The 12045-nt window shown below is 46.5% G+C and overlaps 1 long non-coding RNA gene across 1 annotated transcript; it reads right to left on the reverse strand.

Moving 5' to 3' along the window:
* Positions 1-7295: 7295 nt before the first annotated feature.
* On the reverse strand, positions 7296-11832 carry LOC125753514 (uncharacterized). The gene is made up of 4 exons (XR_007405516.1): positions 11287-11832; positions 10819-10937; positions 7703-7891; positions 7296-7573 (listed from the first exon to the last, which is right to left on the reverse strand). It is a non-coding gene; the product is annotated as an uncharacterized LOC125753514 (long non-coding RNA).
* Positions 11833-12045: the final 213 nt, after the last annotated feature.

Consider the following 12045-nt stretch of genomic DNA (forward strand, 5'->3'; position numbering starts at 1 on the left):
GGATCTTTGTTTAAAACAAAAACAAAACAAAACCCATGAGGGTTTATGCCTTGCCAGTTAAGAGCAATGTCTCAAAGGCATCCAGAAAAGAAAAAGTTGGCTCTGCTTTCTGAATTGCTAGCCCGAGAACAAAAGCAGCAAGGGAAAGTTTGACTTGACTTCCTCTGCAATTTGTTTATATCATCGGAGCAGAAAGAGTCTCGGGCTCGGCTGGCCACTTCCTGAATGAAGACAGAGGGCACGCCCGCGTGTGTCGCGTTCACTCCATTGTGCTGCGACCGGCAGAAATCCCGGCCGGCTGCCTGGAGGAGCCCCCGAGGGCCAAGGAAGAAGGGTTTCTCAATTCCGCTGCAGCCCCACGGGAGCACTGCGAAGTCCTGGCTCCGTGTCACCCAGGTCTTCCCCCAACCCCTCCTGGTGGACACCCCGCGGCCGCCTCCCCCAGGCAGGGCCCGCGAAAGGACCAGGCCTGAAATGACAAATATTTACTGGAAAATAATGTGCGAGTCAGATGCAACTGAAACGGTCAGGTTCTGTTTACTTCTCCCAGTAGTAGCTGGCTGAAACAGCCCAACCAGTTAGACAACTTTTTTCTTTTTCTTTTTTCTTTTTTTTGGGGTCAGGTATGTACTGACTCACTGGCAACGAACTGCAGAGATTTGAAGAAAGAGTTCTCTCTCTTTCTCTCTCTCTCTCTCTCTCTCTAGGTTATCCTGGGCGGAATGCCTGGATTGCCCTCAATCACAAAAAAAAAAAAAAAAAAAAAAAAAAGGCTCAAGGCTGGCTGAGCTCATTTGATTCTGGCTGCTAATTTCCTGCCACTTGCCTTGGGAGGCTGGAGTGGGGCCCAGTGATTTAGGCAGAGACCATCCCCCGGGGCTCCCCATGGGCTCCCCCCAGTGGGGCTCTCCAGCCTGCCCCTTCAGGACTTTATATTCGGTTGAGGTCGGCCACAGCTGGCCCGTCATGGAGAAGTTTGAAGCCAGCGGGTAAAAGGCTAAGAAAGGGATAAAAAGGACGGTTCAGTGGTGACCGCTTTTGGCTGGGTACCCGTCCTGGAGACGGACTTCGTTGGCCTCTGGAGCCGTGAAGGCGACTGCAAAACATGCAGATGGAACCAGGACACAGGCCTGACACAGACTAGGGGGACAGGAGGAACAGAGAGGGTGGGTCCCCTTTTTTCCCAAAGGGGGACCCTTCTCAGCAAAGCGCAGGCCTTGGTGAAGAAGGTGGTGGCTCCGAAGCCCCCGAAGATGCCCTGCCCTGAGGCTGGAGGCGATGTGAATGAGGATGGAGCATGCAGTGATTTCAAACTTTTGGAAAACCAAAAAATTTTGATTTTTTGGTTTTGTTTTGTTTTGTTTTGTTTTCCAATTTGGAGGGCAGGTTTCAACCAATTCTCTCGTCTAATTCCTGCTTCCTGCCAAGCTTGCCACTGTTGGTGTTTTCAAGAAAAAAATCCCAGGTTATCATTATAGAGTGTCAAAAACCCCGTGTTCAATTAGCCTGCTTTGGGAGCTCCTCTGATGGTTGGTTAAATATGAGTCCAAAGTGCTTTTTTGTAAGTGGAGCTGATCTGGGGGCGAGAAACCTTAATCTTCTGAGCTTTAAGATGCTGCACGATAATGTGTTCATGGCACCCTTTCTAGAAGACTCGAAGATTGCCTTCTTCCAGTCTGCTGTGCTCCATCCCACTTGGTAGACACATGAACATTTCAACTCACAAAGGGCTATTATATTCAAAGGACACTTGGATATTCTTTGGGAAGTTTCCCTTGTACTTTTATAGAATGTTTACAAGGTTAATAAGTATGCTTTCTCATCACTGTACATTTTAAATGGCTCCACTATTGCTCCCACGTTTATTTGAGAGTCATTGAAAGTGCTTGAATGGAGCTGGGATATTCTTTGTTGCCCTTTGATTTGGAAACAAAAGACTCAGAAAAAAAAGTTTACTTTGCTGCTGAATGCCATATGCAGATGAACGCATTGTCGATTGAATGAAACCCAGGATCTGAAGACTTTCCGAGAGGCTTAGAGCAGAAAGAGTCCCCTAGTAGTTATGGTACATGTTTGAATTTGCCTCCACTTTTCACTTTGTCGTCCTGTGCTTGGCTCTCACGTGGGGTTGAGTCCCATACCCAGGTCTTCAGGGATTCTCGAGAATAATCCATCAATGGTAGAGGTTCTGCATCAGCTATGATAAAAGTTGCTGTTTCCTTTCTTAGGTGGGAAATGGGAAATGCCACAGAGGCATAGAAAGGCAGCAGGGTCCCCCCACCCCGCCCCCTCTTCGTTCACTGTCCTGCTTCTTCGTTTTTTCCAATTTCTGGAGATCCAAGGTTCTCATCTTCAGCACCATTGACATTTGGGGGCTGCGTTGTTCTTTGTCGCGAGGGAGCTGCCCTGGGCCCTGCAGGGTGTTTACCAGCATCCCTGGGCTCCACTTGCTAGATGCCAGCAGCACCGTCACGACAAGTGACAAGTGTCTCCCCATGCCACCAAGTGCCCCCTGGAAGGGGGGTGGGTGGTTCTCACCAGTGGTTGAGAACCAGTGTTCTAGAACAGTCTACCCGCAGAAACCCTGTTTGAAGAAAGAGATTAACTTCATGCTCAGCCTGTTATAGTAACAATGACTGGTTACAGAGCGGTTATTTTCATCAGAATTCACAGAGTTGGAACTGGAAATCTGAGCAAGAAAGGGGAAAGAGAATAAATCAAATGACTCAGAATTTAATAGCCAGCCCCTCATCTGACAGGTGAGGACCAAGTGGGAAGAGCATCCCAAGGTGCTCCATCAGATGAGGCTTGTCACGGCCAGCCTCACTATTATTACGTTTTGTTATTTTACTTTTAGTACCTGGTTTCAGGTCCCCTCCTACGAGCAAACATCTTAGAGCAACCTGCCAACAGCCTGTCTCAGGATCCGTGTCTTTATGGCCCGGGAGTAACAGTTATTCATTTAATTTCAGTGGATAAACATGGACATGTACCATAAAACACATGTGAATTTCATGAGATACTGTTAAGACAATAGATTAAAAAAATGTATTATAACTGTGAACGGATATGGCTATAGGAAGTTTTAAAATGTATTGAAATATAAAGATATATCTGTATTTATTTTTATTACGTTTTAAAGATTTTATTTTTAAGATTTTATTAAGATTTTATTTATTTATTTATTTATTTATTTATTTATTTATTTATTTATAAGATTTTATTTATTTATTCATGAGAGACACAGAGAGAGAGGCATGGACACAGGCAGAGGGAGAAGCAGGCTCCACGCAGGGAGCCCAACATGGGACTTGATCCCGGGTCTCCAGGATCACACCCTGGGCAGAAGGCAGGTGCTAAACTGCTGAGCCACCCAGGGATCCCTTAAGATTTTATTTTAAGATTTTACTATCATATTTTCAGGTGATCACTGCATCCGACACAGGGCTCGAATTCATGACCCCGAGATCAAGAGCCTGCATGTTCTTCTGACTAACCCCACCAGGGATCTCCTTGAAATATAAAGATATATTTAAAAAAGAGATATATCTCTGTTTCTCTGGTATTTACACTTCATATTGATCCTTTTTATGAAACATCTCAAAAAGAAAAGCAATGCCCAGAATGGCATATTGAGTTCTATATAAACAAAGATAACTTGAAGCTATCAGAGTTTATTATTTTTTAAATTTTTATTTATTTCTTTGACAGAGCGAGAGAGAGCGAGAGAGAGCACACAAGCAGGGGACAGAGCAGAGGGAGAAGAAGCAGACTCCCCGCTGAGCAAGGAGCTGGACACACGGGGCTCAATGTCAGGACCTGGGGATCATGAGCTGAGCCGAAGGCAGATGCTTAACCGACTGAGCCACCCAGGCGACCCCAAAAATAAGTTTTAAATTATGAAATGTTTGCGACAATATAGACAAGCGGACAGGATAATATACGTGTTGTGTGCTCGCTGCTAAATGTCCCTGGTCTCCAGGACTCCTATTTAGGGCTTTTACTGACCCGCCCGGGCAGAGAACATTCTTCCCTCCTTGGCCTGTGTGGCTCGTCCCTCCTTCATCTCATTCAGGTCACTGCTGACAGGGCATCCCCTCCAACATGCCTCCTGGCCCTCCTCTGTGGTGGATACAACCACAAAATGTATTCTACATAAAAATCAGAAAGCACTGTCCATCTCCCTTGGTCCCTTGCCACCCAGCCCTGCTTTACTTTTTTTTTTTTTTTTAGAACACTCCTATATATATTATATTAAATACTTAATTTGCTTATTTCTTATCTGTTTCCTCCAACTGGAAGGCAGGCCTGTGACTCCCTTGTTTGGAGTGCTTTGTTTTGTCTAGTGCCCAGAACAATACCGGGTACCCAGTAGGTGCTCAATAAATATCTGCTGAATAAAAGTGCTATTGTCTGGGCAAGCTTTGTGGGTGTGAGTGGGCTGGTAACAACTTGTGCGGGTTGACGATTTCTTGCACTCTTGTAAATGACCTTTGTCTTTTTAAGTATGGTAATATAATATAATATGGTAATATTATATTTAATATTTAATTGCTTTGGCACGGCCAGTGAAATATTCTAAGCAGTTAATCATTTGTTCATTTTAAATAACAGGTTTCAAAAAAAAAAAAAAAAAAAAAAAAAAAAAAATAATAACAGGTTTCATTTTTGAATGGAGAAAAGTCTAATGAAGAAAATAAAAATGGACTCTCAGTCTATTGATAAGAGAAGGCCCACTGGCAGTTAGACAGGCAAATAAATATAAAAATACATGCGTATAGTGAGAGACTTCAACTTTTATAGACATGTATAGATTAAAAAGTAGATGATATTCCTCAATCTACTTTTCTGGTTCCTACCACAAAAAGAAATACTTGTTTTTTTATTTTTTTGTTTTTTTTTAAGATTTTATTTATTTATTTATTCAGGAGAGACACAGAGAGAGAGACAGAGACACAGGCAGAGGGAGAAGCAGGCTCCCTGCAGGGAGCCTGATGCAGGACTTGATCCTTGAACCTGAGATCATGCCCTGAGCTGAAGGCAGATGCTCAACCACTGAGCAACCCAGGCGTCCTCAAAAGAAACACTTGTAACCTATTTCTCATGGGTTGTTCCAGAACATTTTTCCATACCTGTAGGCATTAATTTGCTAGCAAAATATACATTCCTTTAAAATTTTTTTGAACACATACAAGTACACACACACTAGCGGAATTTCTCCGACAGCCCTGGTACAGTTTGTACTTAGATATTCACTTGTTTGGCTATATGTTGAGCATCTGTCTCTCTTCCATCTGACTCCACTGCCCGTCCACCATTACAATCCCCAATGCCTGGCACCCAGCAGGCCTCAGTACTTATTCGCTGCCTGAATGGTTGAACTGGGACACACTTTTCTGACAGCAGCCACTGCATTTTTATTAATGTACTTTGACAGAAGCAGAATTCTTATACCATTAGTAAAGCTCTTTAAGATGCATATTCAATGAATATTTATAGATTTTTTTAAAAAAGAATTGATTGTGTTCCACATAAATGATCTCATGCGACCCTCAGGCAAATCTCCTGAAGTGGTTATTTTATTTTTTAATTCTAATTTAATTTTGTTTTACCTCTTTATTTTTTTAATTTAAAATCAATTAATTAACATATGATGTATTATTAGTTTCAGAGGTAGAGTTCAGTGATTCATCAGTCTTTTTTATTTTTAAAGATTTTATTTATGTATTTCAGAGAGAGAGAAAGAGAGAGACAGCACAAGTGGGTGGGGAGGGGAGGAGGGAGAGGGAGAAGCAGACTCCCCGCTGAGCAGGGAGCCCAATGTGGGGCTCGATCCCAGGATCCTGATCCTGACTTCATTGAAGGCAGATGCTTAACCAACTGAGCCACCCAGGCACCCCTCATCAGTCTTCTATAATATCCGGTGCTCATTACATCACATGCCCTCCTTAATGCCCATACCCCACTTACCCCATCCCCCTACTCCCTTCCCTCCAGGGACCCTCAGTTTGTTTCCTATGATTAAGAGTATCTTGGGGTGCCTGGGTGGCTCAGTTGGTTAAGCATTTGCCTTCAGCTCAGGTCATGATTTCAAGTCCCAGGATCGAGCCCCAGGTGGGGCTCCCCACTTGGCGAGGAGTCTACTTCTCTCTCTCTCTCTCTCTCATAAATAAAATCTTTAAAAAAAAAATAAAGCATCTCATATGGTTTCTCTCCCTCTCTGCTTTCGTCTTGTTTTATTTTTTCCTCTCTGAAGTGGTTATTTGAATTCGCATTCTTCAAATGAGGAAACAGAGAGTCAGAGAGGTCAGAGCCAAACTACAGATTAACATTTTGATACCAGGAGCAAATTTAAGGCCTCTGTTCTCTATTCATCTTCCTAACTGGCTTCCTTTGGACCCATCCCCAAAGTCAGGATGCTATGAACATTTGCGTTTGGCTCTAAATACCACATCTTTCTGCATAGTTCGCCAGGCCGCGCGGATCCCCTTTGTTCAGGTCTCTTTAGCCCAGCAGATAAGGGAAGGAGCAGAAGAGGGGATCCCTGGGTGGCTCAGCGGTTTAGCGTCAGCCTTTGGCCCAGGATGTGATCCTGGAGTCCCGGGATCGAGTCCCACCCACATCAGGCTCCCAGCATGGAGCCTGCTTCTCCCTCTGCCTGTGTCTCTGCCTCTCTCTCTCTTTCTGTGACTCTCATGGATAAATAAATAAAATCTTAAAAAAATATATAAAGAGCAGAAGACGCTGAATAATAACAACAACAACAAAAAACAAACAGAAAAACCCTCCAACAGGAAAGAAACTCCTCCATAGGGCAGAAACCCGCCACCAGGGCTCCTACGAAGCAGGCCTGAGCCGCTCAGACTCAGCACAGGAAGCAGGCTGTAAATGGCACCATGAATAAAACAACTTTGGTGGGTGTGTTGGGGGGGGATTGTGGACAGCATCTGCTCCCTGCTACTTAGATGTTGTCACCTTTCAAAGTGGGGAGGGAGCATGTGGAGTCAAAAGGCCACCCAGCCGTGTCCTATTTTTCAAGGAAAAACAGTTAAAGCCCAACTCAGTAAATAAACTGAGAGCCATTGAGTGGCATACTTCAAACCGGTGAGTTTTAGGGCGTGTAAATTATATCTTAATTAAGCTGTTTGGAAAAAAAAAAAAAGGAGAGAGAGCTCCACTAAACGTTATTATCTTTTGCCAGCCAGTCAGCTAGCATAGACTGGGGTGTGGGGTGTGTGTGTGTGTGTGTAAAAATGTGGCCAGTGGGTCCAGAGCATATCAGGATGTGGGAAACTCAAAAGGTTACTATTTAATATCATGTGCAAAACACGTATGCAGAGCCGAGGAGGTGAAAACAGTTCTCGAGGGACCAGGGTCTCCTGAGAAGTAAAAATAGATGAGAAAGACGAGGCTTTTGCTCTGCAGGTGTGACCGTGTCTTGCCAGAGGTGACTCTGCAGCCCTGGTTCGTCTGTCCAGGCTGTGCACTCCTCGGGAGCCTCGTTCCTTCTGCCAGGATTTGGAGGTCTGCGGAGGCAGAGCGGCAGGGGAATTATTTCCAAAAGAAATAATCACTGGAATAGTGAGATGGAGAGAGACAGAGAGAGAGAAAATTTGAATGAAGTTGGCTATATTTTCCTGAAAACATGAAAATGAACACTGCAAAGAATATACAGTGACAGCGATGCCTTGGGAAGACCCACCTGCCGGGTTGGATGGGGAAAATGAACCCCACGGGGGATGGCGATGGGGCTGGGTGGAAGGGAGTGGGGTTTGCATCCGGACCCTGTGCTGTGGTTTGTGGGCCTGACTCGCAGAGGTAAGGACGGTCCGGGCGAGAGGTGACTGCAGGCCGCCGCGACGTCACCCACACTCCACATTAGCCCCTCACCCTGGGAAGAGGGAGAGAAAGACAAACAAGCAAACCTCAAAATCACAAACAACTAGAGGAAGCAAAACGAGACAAAAAAAGTCTTATTCAGTCGAAAAGAAAAAAACCGATGAGAAGTTTTTCTGAGCAATCCATGAGCCAGTGCCCCACGCGTGGCTCTGATGATTATCTCTTAATCACAAGTTTTTAAAAATATCAATAAAGCGCATCCATCGCACGAGGCTAGGACCCTGGTTACCGTGGGAGGGAATGGTGACTTCGGGGTGCCGATCACCCATCACTAGGGGAAATCCATCAGGCTGGATACTTCCCCTGGGCCTGCTGTTTTGCATGTATGTAATATTTTACGTGCATTTAAACCTAAAGCCAGTATGTGTGTCCCTGTTGCTACTTGCTTAGTAATTTCATACTCCAAGGGACCCAAGAGGCCTTGGACTCTTCTCTGGCCTCCTTCCCTCCCATCCTGAGCCGTCGTGACCTCAGGCCAGCTACTGGCGCCCACGGGGGCGTCATCCTGGATTCTCCTTGCTCTGAGCCCCTCGCCCAGTCTGCACACCTTGTTGACTCCACAGCCACGACACGTCCCAGGTCTCTCGGATTTGCTCCCCTTCCACCGAACTTTCCAAGCTAAAGCTACAGTTTGTCTGGACAACTGGCTTTCCTGCTTCTACACCTGTCTCTCTCTCTCTCTGGCCAATCTGCTCGTCAAAGTTACTCTTTTAAAAATGGAAATCAGGTGCCGACATGCAGGTAGAGTGAGACGCGGGTGGTGATTCCTCCTCCAGATGCCTTCTGGAGCCCCACTGGAGCCCCACAGGTAAAGCCCCAGCCACCCTGGTCTTCTTTCTGTTCCCCAAACTGTCTAAGCCCATTCCTTCCTCGGGGACTTGGCTTTGCTGCCCCCGTGGGTCTCATATCATCTTCTCACAAAGGCCCCCCGGGATCCCACCTATGACCAGGTGCCGCTCACCATCCCTTTACCTTCCTGGCACCTGCGACTCTTTGATACGTCACGTCATCCCTCTGCGTTGTTAGCTCACTGGTTTCTCCCTACCCGGGACACAGGCGTCAAGGACTGTGTCTGTCTTGTCAACATCTCTCCTTAGATGTATAGAAACACTTCAGAGGGCCCACGTCCAAAGCTCGGTTCCCGAACTTCCCCCTGCCCGGCACCCCACCCAGGGGGGCTGGGGGAAGAGGTACGTGACTGGCAGCTATGCAGGGATTGCTACATGGGTGAGAGGACTTGAGAGGGGATGAGCATGGGAAGGAGATTTGAAGGCTAATTGCAGGGAACCTGGAAGGCTTCACGGAGGAGGTGACATTCGAATTGAAGTAAGAAGGTTGAGGCTTATGGGGAAAGGGGGGAAGGGGTGCTGGGGACAACCTGCTTTGTCATAGTCTTCCCTCCTCTGCTCAGGGTGACCCCGTACCTTCGGTAGCTCAGGCCAAAACTGCTGCAGTCACCCCTGGCGCCCTCTTTCTCCCTCACGTTCCACATTAAAGCCACCAGCATCTTCTGGTGGCCGTGCCTGTAGATTGAAGTGACTCATCCTTTCTCTGCCATGGCCCAGCCTGAGCCCCCCACATGGCCCCGTGCCCTCTTCCATTTAGTCTCCAGAGCGGGATATTTTGAAAATAATTGTAACCATTTATAGATTATTAATTAATCAATAACTGATTGAATGAACCAGTGATGATGGTCATCATTCAATAGCACGTGCTAAGGATTTAAGTCCTTGTTGAGTGAATAATAATTAACAGAAATTTACTAAAGTCATTAAATGGAAAAAGATAGAGTTTCTGTTGGGGGTCTGGAACCACTCTACCCTGACCTTCAGACGTGAACAGACAAGACCTCTGCCCACCTGGAACCTGGGGTCTGCTTGGGAAAAGCCACCCATCCAACGATCACAGAGACATCTCATCACAAACGTGGTGGGAAGGAAACACAGAGAACACTCAGAGTGTCCAGCTCCGTTAGAGAGAATGGGGAAGGCTTCCCGGAGGAGGTGACATTTGACCTGAAATAAGGTGGAGGTGAACAGGGAGCGAGGGGAGACAGGGGTGCTGCGGGAGGGGTAGGGGGTGGGTGGGGAACATTTGCAACAGAAAAAACTTTCAGTGCAAAGGCCTTGAGACCCTGAGTGTGAATTAATCATTTACATCTTACGGTTTCCAAGATCCCAGAGAGCCTCAGGATTTGGTTTCTGATATTTCCTATTAAGTTCACAGTCTGCTGCCGATAGAAGCTGGATGATAATTTTGATTCTTCTTCTAATGGAGATGGGAAACACCTCCAAAGTCAGGATTCTCATGAAATCTTGGAGACCTTAAGAGTTTATGTAGTTTGTGGTTGGATTTTTACATCATCCTTGTTTGTTTTCTTCTCTTTCCAACCCTTTGACATTGGCTGGTCACTTAAAATTTAGAACTCGCCCTGGGTTGTGGACGATTTCCTGGAAGACAGCTGGTTGAGTGTCCCCCTGTGTGTCTCTGAAATAAACATCCTCTTTGGAGAAAGGCTTTCTTTAGGGCCTTCCTGCTCAGCATCTTTTTTGCAATGTACATTCCTGCTTTGTACGACTTCTGAGAAGAAATCTTGGAAAACGATCACTAAAATAACAGCCAAAGGTTATTGTGCACTTCACCGTGCTACCAGCCCTGGGAGCTAGGTGCTGGTGTTATCCTCTGTTCCCAACTGAGGACCTGAGGACCTGAGGACCTGAGGCTCGGGATGTTAGGTTAGGTGTCCCACATCAGTCCATAACTAACAAACCCAGAGCCAGGTTTTATATCCAGGACAGGTTGACTCAAGAACCCGTGCTCTTCATCAGCAGGCCTCCAAGCCTCCCTGACCCAAAATTTGAAAGTCTCCTCCTAACCTCAATTTCCCCACGACCCTGAACACAAAGTTCTGATTCTTACAGTCCATGTGTTGCCAGTCGTGATGGTATTTTCTCTCGCAAAGGCAACCAACTCTGGCTGATTTTTGTTGAAAAACATGCAACGGGCTGATGTTGAGCACGGCTGGGGGATCGGGAACTCTGTGTGGAAGAGAGAAGCAGAGAGGGAGAGAAGGAGGAAGAACTCGAGCAGTCCCATGTGTCTAGGGAGCAAGACTTCTTCAAGGACTTTCTTCTGAAATGGGGGAGCTGTGGTGTGTTTTTTGCCCCACACCGCTCTGGGGAAGATTCGCCATCCCCGCATCTAGAGTTTGATGATAACCTTGACCATGGACTCGTCCCTCAGCCAGGGGAGGGCAGGTGCCTTGACCGACGGTCCCACCAGAGTGGCTTACAATGAAGCAGCTCATCCCCTAGAGGAAAACCAGGGTGCTGCCACCCAAGCAATGGGAGATGGCTGTCAAGCTCTCCAAAAACAGTTGACACTTACTCTACCTCCTTCTTGTTCAATCTCCTGGAGGAAGGTCGGACGTGAGAACTCCGTTCAGTTTTGATCAGGCCCTTTGCTCCCACTGTCAATGGCTCATCCTTACTTGACGGGTACCTAGCGAAGTGCCAGGCATGTAGTGGGTGCTTAGCACGTCAATGTGGGATGAATAAGTGAATGGAAGAGAGAAAACACGTCCCCAGTGCTGAATTATTGCTCTCGCTTATTAACCGGACATTATACCTCATTCAAAGAAGCCTCCCTGTGTTGGGCTTTTTGGGAAGGTCCAAAAGACGGCCCCTTCCCTGCCAGAGTTCTCAACCAATTGAGAAATAAGGCAAAAGGATAAGCAAGTTGTCTTAGTTCGTTGGGGCTGCTCTAACAAAAACCCTGTAGACTAAGTGGCTTATAACCACAGAAATTTCCTTCACTAGGTTCTGGAGACTGGTAGTGGGAGATCGGGTGCCAGTACTGTTAGGAGAGGGCTGCTGACTTCTCAGAGTGTCCTCACTCACCTGGTGGGTGCATGGGGGGTGGCAGGGGAGCTCTTTGGGTCCCTTTCATAAGGACCTTAATTCCATCTTTGTGACTTCATTACTTCCCAAAGGCCCCACCTCCTAATACATCAGAATGGGGCTAGGCTTCAACATATGAATTTTGGGGGGGGGAGGATATAGTCAATAGCTCAGATGGGAACTCAGATGTCACTTTTATTGTTACCAGGTCCAGCCATACAGAGGCCAGGGGCTTCCCAACACTGAT

The sequence above is a fragment of the Canis lupus genome, chromosome 24 (genome assembly GCF_003254725.2).
Source record: "Canis lupus dingo isolate Sandy chromosome 24, ASM325472v2, whole genome shotgun sequence".
Taxonomy (NCBI): domain Eukaryota; kingdom Metazoa; phylum Chordata; class Mammalia; order Carnivora; family Canidae; genus Canis; species Canis lupus.